This window comes from Rattus rattus, chromosome 2, assembly GCF_011064425.1.
Source record: "Rattus rattus isolate New Zealand chromosome 2, Rrattus_CSIRO_v1, whole genome shotgun sequence".
Classification (NCBI taxonomy): domain Eukaryota; kingdom Metazoa; phylum Chordata; class Mammalia; order Rodentia; family Muridae; genus Rattus; species Rattus rattus.
In genome coordinates this window covers 181,397,678-181,407,498 of record NC_046155.1, presented here as the reverse complement: position 1 = coordinate 181,407,498, position 9,821 = coordinate 181,397,678, and the positions used below count along the sequence as shown (strand labels likewise).

Genomic DNA, 9,821 nt, shown 5'->3' with positions numbered 1-9,821 from the left:
CCCAATAGATTTCTTCCTTGAAGAAAGATGCACAGATAAGAGAAGAATTCTGCAAAGATGGGTGGGTTTGTAGGGTGAGCATTTTTTCATTTTGAGATAACTTGTCATTTTCCTACCAGGATTACCTTTGCCCTATCCCTAATCCTGGCATTTTTACAAATATAATGGGAAATTACTCCATCAATAATGGTATTTGAAGACGTAACTAATTCAGGTTGAACTTTTAGTATTTCAATAACTGCAGGAGTTAATATAGCAGTATTTTTTCTGTGGACAACTGCCAGGTTTTTAGTCTTCAGCTAATATGATTCTTGTTCATTTTGGGAAAACTGATGGTTGTGGGATCATTTAGATACAAATAATCATCATTTTCTCTGAAATGTTTGGCAACATATTTTGAAGTCAGTTTTTTCTCAGTAAAAGGGTATGGATGCCAGAATTTGGGAGTAGAATAACATTTCTGTTACAGAGTGTAGTTGGACTTCTAGGAAACATCTCTCTCATTTTCTACTACTGGATTATTTACTATAAGAAACACAAAATAAAGCCCATGGATTTGATTCTCATGCATCTGATAATAGTTAACATCTTGATCATTCTCTCTAAAGGATTGGCTAACACAATGACACCTTTTGGCTTGAAACTTTTCTTTAATGATTGGAGCTATCAATTTTTTATGTATGTTCTAAGAGTTTTCAGGAGCATGTCCATTGTCACCATCTGCCTCTTGAGTGTCTTCCAGGCTATCACCATCATGCCAAGAAACTCCTGTTTGAAAAATCTTAGAGTCAAGACTACAATGGACATTAGTTTCTGCATTTCTTTCTGCTGGATCTTGTACATCATTATAAATTTTATTTTCCCTTTGTACATGTCCATAACATTAAGTAGGAAAAATATAACAAAGGATACAAATTTCAAGCTCTATACTATTGTAGGATATGACAAAATCACAGTTTCATTATATACAACTTTCTTTGTGTTTCCTGAAATTCTGTTTTCTGGTCTCATCACTTGGTCCAGTAGCTCAATGATTGTCCTTCTGTACAGGCACAAACGACGAGTTCAATACCTCCAAAGTACTCATGCTTCCCATAGCAGCTCCCCTGAATCCAGAGCCACTCAGAACATTCTGGTACTAGTTTCCATCTTTCTGGCTTTTTATACAATCTCTGCCATCTCACATGCTTACAGTGCTCTTTTTCACAGTTCAGATGGGTGGCTGAGGATTTTCTCAAACATTTTGACTTTGTGTCTTCCCACTTCAAGCCTTTTTGTACTTATGAGTCACTCATTCTCTCTCTCCAAACTCTGCTTTCTCTAGGAAAAATATACAAAACTCTTCAATATTTTGAACACTTTTGCAGGGTGCAATTTTCAAAAAGAAAACAAAACACAGACATGCTTTGGAGAAGACATTATAAAGCCAAATGCCTTTATAAGTTAATCTTAATGGTTATTTAGATTACTTATGCTGGTGGAACATTCATCTGAGATTAGCAAAATTGAGGTGATCTGGGGATTTTGATACTTTAATTGACACATTTCACACCTTTTTGTTCAGGCTTTCTTGATGAGGACATGCTCAATATGTTTTAGGAAATCATCCCCAGTTTTGGTATCAGGTGGGCTGATATATAACATACTGAATGCTCTGTACATTTTCCTATATGTTCTAACACAGCATTACTTCCTAGGCTGAAGACTATGTATCCAGAACCATCAATTAAGTGCTGGTAAATTTTTACTATGGAAAGTCTTGTACAGCTCAATTATGCTCCAGGACATGAATGATCCAAATGCCTCTTATGATTATGCTCCATATCTCATTGCCTACAGCTGCTTCTGAGATATGAGCCCCTGTCTGCCATGAGCTTTTTAATAACTACACTCTACCATGAATCAAAGTAGAAATCATACTTCTTATAAAGACTCAATAAATCTTATACAGACTGAGCAAGGGTAAGAATATTGACCCAAGGCTTGTTATTAGAGATTTATAGTGTCACATTTACATGTTATGGGCCTCTTCTATCTATGTATTGATCACGTCAGCACTACTCTTTTTAGGTTAATCATGAGCCCTTTTCACCTATATTCTTCCACATACACACTAATAATGTAACACTCTAATAAGTAGAAAATAATGTATCTTCTGGTCTTTATTATGGGTAGAACAGAGAGAGCTAGATTTCATAAAGAACAGAAAAATCCCTGTTTTTCCAACATTAGCTCACAATTCCAACAGTGACATCAACAACACAAGCAATAGCTTGAAGGAAGCAGTACAGTTAGAGAGAGTGACCAAGAACACTAAATATTTGAGATACTGAGAGATAAATCATTGCAATGATATAAGACTACACTCATGCATTACCGAGATTTAAGATTTAAGGACTAAGAGCCTGCAAGGTCTTATATCTGTGGTCCACTCCTGGTTAGTTTCTACATTGTGATGTTTCCATTATATCCTAAAACAGTGTTAACTCAGTGTTCAAGACATTGGGTGGGGATTCACATTCAGTCTTTCTCAGTCAAAGAAATTGTTCCTAGGGGAGATAATAGGAATTCAAAAAATAAAATGAAAGAAATCAGGTACTGAGCCTTTTAGATTAAAAGAGCCTATGAGAAAAATGAATATGTAATGGTCTTTACAGTATATACAGAGCATATCAATTGTCTGATAAACGAGTTCTTTTTCCTTTGGTGTTTGAAACAAATAAAAATAATCACATGAAAATACTTTATCACATATTGATATAGAACAGGGAAAAAGACATATGGATACACGATGATAGAGGACTCACAAATGATTGAAGATGAAAGGAAAAGACATAATATTATTGGAATAGATACAGCAGATACATCAGAAAGATGAAAATATGGGGTTGCATGCCAAATAAACAAGAGTGGCTGCAATGAGGTGAGCAGTGATGGGGGCAGCAAAAGTCTAATACCAATGGGTATACAATTAAACCGAATTCTCAAAAAATAAAATGCAATTTCTAAGAAACACAAAAATTGTGCCATATCCTTAGCCATCATGAAAATGAAAATTAAAAGTACCTTGATACTTGACTTTACCAGTGACAATAGCTTTGTTCCATGAAACAAATTATTCCAAATTCTGATGAGGATGCTGCAAAAGTGGGACCATACGTCACCGTCTATTAAGATACAAACTCTTGTAGGCTCTATTGAAAACAGTGTGGATAGTCCTCAAAGAGGAATAATTATAACTACCATATATCCAGCTATTTTACACTTGACTATATAACAGTATCTTACTATAAATTTAAAAACTCATTCACACCCACTGTTATTCTAGTCACAATGTCTCTGAAATGTAAGAAATGTAGAATTTCATCAAATGATAAACGAATGACTAAAATGTGATACACTTTAAAATGGAATGCTATTCATTTGCTAAGGTATATAAAATTTCTAAAACATGAATTGAGTTGGAATATTCACTCTGATAGTAGAGAACCTGAAATAAGAACACAGCATGTTTTATCTTATTTTTTCATGTTAGTTTTGAATCTCCATATATCTATTATGCTGAATGGGTTTTATTTGGATTTGCTTTCATCTTTTTTCAAATTAAAAAATATGTGTTCATCTGGGGAGAGAAAACAGGCATTAGAAATAACTTTATCATATTGATATGTAGAGAAATATAGAGAGCATTTTCGTCGTTAAGGATTGATGTAGAGTGGTCTCAACACAATGTGTGTGGTGCAATCTCTGCGAAAGTTGTCCAGAGCTATGGAAGAAAGCAGACTGAAGAAGGCATTGGAAGCAAGCATTACACACCTTTGCTCCAATGGCTTCTGGTTTAGATCTTGTCTTGACTTCCTGCCTTGACTTCCTGCCTTGATTTTTTTGCCTTAACATCCCTTAGTGATAAACAGCTACCGAGAAGTATAGGATACAACAATCGTTTTATCCACAAGTTGTTTTGCATCTTTCTCATAGTATTATAAAAGTAACTAATATAGAAATTGGCACCATGTTCACCTATGATGGATTTACTCATGTAGTTTTATGAAATAAAGTATAGGAATTTTAGAAATTCAATATTTTTAAATGCTTAGAACTTTTCGTCTGTCCTATGGAAGAATGTAAAATAAGAATTGTAGCTTTCTTCTGATCTGTACCTGCTTGGGGGTAGATCAGCCTGCCTCCCCCCACCTCTTTCAACACCAAACATTCAGGAAGGCTCTCAGGAAAACTGCTGCAGACTGAACCAAAATTAGGATATCCACCCAACTGATTGCAGCAGGTGAGAACAACATCGTGCCCAGCAGAACTGGGACCCCTTCCCTATGCATGAAAGCCATCTCTCTTTCAGTTTGCACCTCTGTGGAAGCAGATAAGCCTGGCTTCTATTGACCTTCAACACCACACAGTGTAGAAAGCTCAATGGAGATCTACTGCACCCAGGGTATCAGTCTGCAGGGCTCCCAGGAAATGTGCTGAATCCAGGGCAATAGTCTATAAATCTCCCAGGAGATTGGTTGCACCCAGGAACACAGATCACCCAGGAGATCTGCAGCAACTGCAAAACACTTGAGGCAGGCTCCACACAGAGTCACCCAGGACAGCTAACATCAGAAATAACCAGATAGTGAGAGCCATGCACAAGATCCTAAGCAGCAGAAGCTGATATATTTTAACACCATCAAAATTCAGCTCTCCCACCACAGGGAGCCATGAGTGCGTGACTAGCATGATGCTGACCTACATTCTCATCTCAAGAACATTATAGAAACCTTTAAAAAATATGAGTAATTCATAGAGTTAGAAAGAGCAATTTGGAAATTCATTTGGAACAAAAATTCCAGGATAGAAAAAATTTACTCAACAAGAAAAGAACTTCTAGGGAAATCACCATCCCTGATCTCAAGCTGTATTACAGAGCAATCATGATTAAAACTGCATGGTATTATTACAGAGAAGGCAGGAAGATCAATGGAATAGAACTAAAGACCAAGAAAGGAACCCATAGACCTGTGGTCACTTGATCTTTGACAAAGAAGCTAAAACTACCAAACAAAAAAAGGATAGCACTTTCAACAAATGAGACAGGTTCAACTGGCAGTCAGCATGTAGAAGAATGCAAATGGATACATTCTTATCTCCAAGTCCAAGTAGATCAAGGACCTGCACATAAAACCAGATACAGTGAAACTATTAAAAAAAAAAGTGGGGAAGAGTCCAAATTCTTGGGCAAAGGAAAAAATTCACTGAACAGAACACCAATGACTTATGCTCTAAGATCAAGAATCCATAAATGGGACCTCATAAAATGCAATATCCTTAGTCATCAGGGAAAGACAAATCAAAAGAAACCTGAATACCACCTCACACCAGTCAGAATGGCTAAGATCAAAAACTAAAGTGACATCAGATTCTGGTGAGGATGTGGAGAAAGAGGAACACTCTTCCATTTTTGGTGAAATTGCAAGCTGGTACAACCATTCTGGAAATTATTCTGGCAGTTCTTCAGAAAATTGGACATAGTACTACCTAAGGACCCAGTTATACCACTCCTGCGCATATACCCAAAAGAGGCTCCAACATTTAAAAAGTACATATGCTCCCCTATGTTCAGAGAAGCCTTATTTATAATGGCCAGATACTCTGAATCTAAAAGAAGAGAAAGTGGGGAAGAGCCTCAAACCTATTGATACAGGGGGAAATTTCCTAAACAGAACTCCAGTAGCTCAGGCTCTAAGATCAACAAAAGATAATTGGTAACTCATGAAACTGTAAAGAATCTATAATGCAAAAGACACAGTTACTTGGACAAATAAGCAATGTACAGATTGGGGGAAACTCTTTACTAAACTCTTCACATCCATAAGTAGGTTATTATCCAAAATATATAAAGAACTCAAGAAGCTAACCTCCAGAAAACCAAAAATCACAAATAATGTTCTACAAAAATAGAGAATTTGAAACTGAGGAATCTCAATGGCAAAGAAGCACCTAAAGAAATATTCAATATCCTTAGTCAACAGGGAAATGCAAATCAAAATGACCCTGAGATTACACCTTACACCAATCATAAAAACTCAGGCAATATTAGATGTTGTAGAGGATGTGGAGAAAGGAGACCACTTCCCTATTGCTGCTGGTTAGCAAACTGGTTCTGCCACTTTGACAATCAGTCTTGTGGTTGGTCAGAGGATTGGACATAGTTCAACTTGAAGACCCATCTAAACCACCATTACTGGACATATTCCCAAAATAAGTTCCAATATTTAATAAAGACACATGACACACTATGTTCATTGCAGCCTTTTTTCTAATGGCCAGAAGCTGGAAACAACCCACATGTCCCTCAACAGAAGAATGGATAGAAAAAAATGTGGTACTTTTACACAATGGAATTCTACTTAGGTTTAAAAGGACAACTTCACAAATTTTTCAGGCAAATGGGTGGAACTAGAAAATATCATCCCGAGTGAGGTAACCCAGACCCAAAAGATATACTTGACATCTAATTACTGATAAGTGTACATTAGCTCAAATCCTCAGAATACCTATGGTGTAACTCACAGACCTTATGAAACTTAGCAAGAAGAAAGGCCAAAGTGTGGATGTTTCAGTCCCATGTAGAAGGGGAAACAAAATAATCATGTGAGGCAGAGGAAGGGAGGATCTTGAGTGAAAGAAAACAGGGCAGAAAATGGGGGGGGGACAGGGTCAGGTATGGGAAGAGACTGGTGAGAAATCCAGAGGGTGAGGGAGGATGAATAAGTAAGTAGCAGAGAGTGGGGAACACAGAAGGCGACCACTAAATTCCCAGATGCCAGGGATGTGTGGGGCTTCAGGACCAATGTGGATGATAGCCAAAATACCCAAGAGAGGGAAGATAGAACCTGAAGAGACCAAGTCCAGGAGAAGACAGGGCCCTCAGTTGAGGGAAGGGGCCACAAACCCACCTAAAATTTTTAACCCAGATTTTTCTTGTCTAAAGGAAATGCAGAAACAAAAAAATGGGACAGAGATTGAAGGAAAGGCCCTACAGATACTACCCCACATTGGGATCCATCCCATCAGCAGATGCCAAAGACACTATTGCTGATGCCAAGAACTGTTTACAGACAGTAGCCCAGTAGGGCTCTCCTATGAGAGACTCTGACAGCACCTAAGACAGATGCAGACAATTCACAGCCAACCATTGGACTGAGCGAGGGACCCAAATGGAAGAGTTAGAGAATGACTAAATGATTTGATGTGGACTGCAACCTCAAGGGAAGATAACAGTATCAACTACCTGGAACCCTCAGAGCTCTCAATGCCTAAACCACTAAAATATATGTGGGTGGGTCCCTGGCTCTGGCTACATATGAAGCAGAGGATCACCTTATCTGTCATTAATAGGAGGAGAGGCATTTTGTCCTGTGGAGGCTTTTTGACCCAGAGAAGGGGATACTAGATGGGTGAGGCAGAAATGAGGGGAGGGGGTTTGGATGGGAGAATGGGAAGGGAGACAACATTTGAAATGTAAAAAATAAAATAATTAACAAAAGAAAAAACTTGCAAAGCAATTTTGTATAATGGAGGCATGGATTTTGAAATTTAAAAGAAGCAAAACCTGAACAGTAGCAGTAATGTAATGCTTTTTCTTTTTCTTTTCTTTTTTTTTTTTTTTTTTGGAGCTGGGGACCGAACCCAGGGCCTTGCGCTTCCTAGGCAAGCGCTCTACCACTGAGCTAAATCCCCAACCCATGCTTTTTAAATTAATTCAATTAGTCTTTGGTTCCCCCTTTATATGGTGAACCCATTCACATTAATCTATACATTTTACACTAGTATATTTTATGAGGCTTTTATATCACTGAACTGTCTCTTGCCCATTACCAACTTTATAATTACACAGACACTTATAATATTTATATAGCTCAAGCCTTATAGATTATGCTTATTACCAATTATCTCATATAAATTAATATCCTAATTATACTAGTCCACATCTGCCACATGACATCTTCCATTTCATTTAACCCCCATATATTGGACTTACACTGTGGCTGGCTGTTGAACCTCTCCCCCCACAAACAATTTATAATTTCCCAGTGTTTCTTCTTCTTCTTCTTCTTCTTCTTCTTCTTCTTCTTCTTCTTCTTCTTCTTCTTCTTCTTCTTCTTCTTCTTCTTCTTCTTCTTCTTCTTCTTCTTCCTCTTCTTCTTCTTTTTTTCTTTTCTTTTTTTCGGAGCTGGGGACCGAATCCAGGGCCTTGCGCTTACTAGGCAAACACACTACCACTGAGCTAAATCCCCAGCCCGTTGTTCCTTCTTCTAACCAGATATCCTGACTTTCCTCTCCTGCCCCACTATAGGCCACTGGCTCTTTATTAAACCAATCAGAGAGAGTGTGATGTCGAGGAATATTTAAAAACACCGAGACAAGTGATGAGCAGTTAGAATAACAGTAGTAAATTCTAGACAATTTGCTGCAAGCTTTAGGTACAGAAATCAACAGTTTAATAGTACAATGATAAGCCCGACATAGTGTACAGAATATTTCCATAATATCTCCCCCAATTTGTCCAATTAAAGGCTCTGTTTCTAATAACAGTAAACTGTCTACAATAGAAACAATAATGTGAACTATCTGGAAAGAATTACATTTACCATGTCTAGTCCATTTGTATGTGACAAACTTGGGGGAAGTACTCCTTTACCTATTCTATCTTGGAAAGTCCACAGTTCTGTTCCTAAATCACTTTCTATCACAACTTGTATTTGTCAAGCTAAGAGTACTTTTAGACCTTATAACATTCCTTAACTCTTAACTCTTTAACCCTTAAGCTAAATTTGAGATCATAATTCGCTAGTCTTCAACCCCAACAAACATGAAAAGGATATTACTTAAATAAACAGTCCAATGAGCATTTAAAACTACAAAAATAACAAAGATTAAAGTCTGGATCAGTCACCCAACATGTATCTGCAATGTTTGAACACATGTCTTTAGCATACATACCTAAAATATTTGACAGAGTTATTTGTGAACCAGGAATATTGAAGAATTGGCATACCTCAACTGTTCAAAGTTGATCAAACAACTTAGTGTTTTGCTTCTCTGAACTTTGGACAGCATGCTGTCAACCATCAAGGCAAGAGGAATTTTTTGCCAAATGACTAGCTTGTCCATCTTTGAAGCAAATTCCATGAGGAGGTTCTTCATTGTCCATCATCATTTTGAAGCAGTATGAGATGTTGCCAGGACAAGACATGTCTCACTGTCATGAAAAGCCTTAAATTATAAAAAATAAAATAATAAATAAAAATAAAAAAATAAAACTTAATTGTCATATTCTGTAGATCTCTGAAGGGTTTGAAGTACATCACACTAACAAGTATCTGATAGACAAATATTTATTCTTTCTAGCTATGTGCAATCTGTGTATCTTTGAAAACATCTACAGGCAGGTAAATAAGGTTTTTTTTTGTAATAAACTAATCCTAAGACTACCTCAACGTTGGTTTGCTAAGTTTCATTTCTTTCTTTCTTCTACACTCCAGATTTTATTCCCTTTCCAGTCCAACCACCACCCTCGATGGTTCCACATCCCATACCACACCTCCCACAATCTCCACAAGGGTGTTCCCATACCACCCACCTGAACAGAACTCTTAACTTCCTAGGGCACCCAGTCCTTCACGGTTAGATACATCTTCTCTGACTGAACCCTTATCTCAGAGTCCTCAGCTGTATATGTGGTTAGGACCTCATCTCAGCAGGTATATGATGCCTAGTTGGTGGCTCAGTGTCTGAGAGATCTCCTGGGTCCAGGTTATGGG

At 37.5% G+C, this 9,821-nt stretch overlaps 1 pseudogene; it reads left to right on the top strand.

The window, feature by feature from the left end:
* The first annotated feature begins 378 nt into the window (after positions 1 to 378).
* LOC116894593 lies at positions 379 to 1,324 on the top strand (annotated as a pseudogene).
* Positions 1,325 to 9,821: the final 8,497 nt, after the last annotated feature.